Below are 2635 nucleotides of genomic sequence, written 5' to 3' on the forward strand. Positions count from 1 at the left end.
TACAAAATAAGAACTCTTTCCGAAAATAAAATAAATACACAAAGGATTGCTTTTTTAGATTCATTTTGGAAGTCTTGAAATGCACCTCCTATCAAGATGCTAGGATCAGTTTGGGGAAGCTGGCAGCGTAGCCAGTTGGAGTTCATGAGTCCCTGTGTGAGTGAGTGAGTATATGTACTAATCTGCACACATGTCTGTGTGTAAGTGGGTGTATGAGTTACTGACTGAGCAGGGACTCAGGAGCAAGTGGCCAGGGCTCTGCTGGTGAAGCAGTTGGTGCCATAGCTGCTCTGCTTGGACCCTAGAGCTTCCCAGAACACAGAAGCTGAGTGCCATTTTCTAAAATCAACAAAGTTTTTCCCAGGAAGAAGATATCAGAGCTGCTGTCATTCCCACTACCACGGTACCAGGCCAGACTGGCAGAGGGCAGTGAAAGGAATGCAGTAAGGGAGCCAGAGGCAGAGTCCTGAACAAGCAGCAGGGAGAGGCTACCATGAACCTGGACATGCTGTCACCACCTCCAATGCTAGACAAAGCTGCAAGGCCCTGCCACTGAGACCAGACATCCAGAGACTGTCATACTGTGGGAGGGAGCTCTGTCTCCCAAATGTGCTTTGGCAGGAACAGCAGTTTGTAGAGAAACTGAGCAGTCACTCTAAAGCCTGGGCAGAGAAGTGTGCCAGTGCAGTCTATAAAAAACAGCAGGTCTGCATCTTAAGATTGGGTGGTGACCTCTGCATTGCTTTGGGACTGCTCTCCATGAACTCAGAGAGGATTCCCTCCCCAATGCACAAGCCCTGGTGAGTAACAGCAGATGTGAAGCACCAGACCATCTACACCCTGACCTAAGCCAGCTGCAGAGTGATAGATACATATAGCAGATCTAACTGAGAAAGAGACTGGTGAGGTCTGACTCCCCCTCAACCCCTAGCAATGAGCAAAAGAGATTAAAAGTTCAGGGTAGAGGCCAAAGACCCCATTACCTCACCACGAACTGGGTGCTCTGGGAGCTATGACCACAGTGGGAAAGGAAGAAAGGGGCAGAGTCTGGGAGATGCTGAGTCAAGTTAGCCTTCCCCCACCATAGGCTCATGCCAGCTATCAATTGTAGGCAGCAGGGATGAAGATTCTAACACCTCAATCTTTAACAGCAAAGAGGGAACCTATAGTAACAGACCTGTAGTTGTAGAATCCACCATAAAAGAGAGCTCCCCCTCTCAAAGAGACATATCAAAGCTGAGACATCTCTACCATGCTACCTGTATTTTGGTTTTTACTTTTTAGTGGTTTTTTTTTGTTTGTTTTCTTTTGGTTTTAGTTTTGGTATGGCTTTTTTTCTCCCTCTTTTTTTTTAAACATTTGTTTGTCTCATTTTTTTGCTTTGCTTCTTTGTTGATGGCTGGTTTTTTGTTTTAATTTTCTCCTTATTTTTTCTCTCTCACTTTATTCTTCCTTTGTTATTGTCCTCTCTCTCTCTCTCTCTCTCTCTCTCTCTCTCTCTCTCTCTGTCTCTCTCTCTCTCTCTCTTTCTTCTTCTTTTTCTTTTTTCTTACCTTCCTCCCTCTCTTTTCTTTATTATACCCTATAGGACTCAGGAGATACACAAGCACACACATTGTAATGTCATATTATGTGGGGAGGGAGAATAAGTCTTAGGTGGTACATTCACCAGATAACAAGCATTGTGACCCATCAGTAAGCTCTGAATCCTTACAGCCCCTCCCCCATCCCTCAGTACATGCTCAAAATTATAAAGAGATATCACAATGCCCCACCCTCAGCCCAGTTTCATAATTGAACAAACCTGGAGCCCCAGCTCAAGGAAGGACAGCAAGTAGTGCAAATATAAGAAGTCATTGCTTCTCCATTTCCCACTAAGCAATGGAATTAAAGACAAAAATAAAAGAACTACAACAAATGAAGAAATATCAACAAAAAATAACTGGCAACTTTCAGAGCTCCAACAAAGAATCAGTGCCTGTAAGAAAAACTATTAAGCTGGACTCGGTGGCTCAGCCTGTAATCCTGCGCCTTTGGGAGGCTGAGGTGAGTGGATTGCCTGAGCCTGTGGGTTTGAGACCCACCTGGGCAACTTGGTGAGACCTCATCTCTACAATAAATAAAAAATTAGCCGGGCATGATAGCGCACACCTGTAGTTCCAGCTATGTGGAAGGCTAAGGCAGAAGGATCGCCGGAGCCCAGCAGGTCAAGGCTGCGGTGGCCAGGAGTGGCCACTGCACTCCAGTCTGGGCAACAGAGTGAGACTCCAACTCAAAAAAAATAATAGCTACTGAAAAATAAATAAATGAAAATAAAATAAAATAAAAAGAACAGCTACTGATGCACAAACAATGGCTATCTCCAAGAACAACAGTAGGTACTTACAGAGACTCACTGAATAGAATGAATAAAAATCAAAAAATGCAAGGGCTAAAACTAAATGAAATTGCAATGAAGTTGTACAGACTCAAGAAAGCATATTTAGAAATAGCAGAAATAAAGAACTCCATCCAAGAAATAAATAGCAAACTGACAAGCATGGGGAGTAGAATTAATGAGGCAGAAGAAAGAATCTCAGAGCTGGAAGACCAAGATATGGAATTAACCCAATATATTAAAAATATAGGGAAAAAA

Source organism: Carlito syrichta, unplaced genomic scaffold (genome assembly GCF_000164805.1).
Source record: "Carlito syrichta isolate Samal-C Ts95f unplaced genomic scaffold, Tarsius_syrichta-2.0.1 Scaffold309367, whole genome shotgun sequence".
Taxonomy (NCBI): Eukaryota; Metazoa; Chordata; class Mammalia; order Primates; family Tarsiidae; genus Carlito; species Carlito syrichta.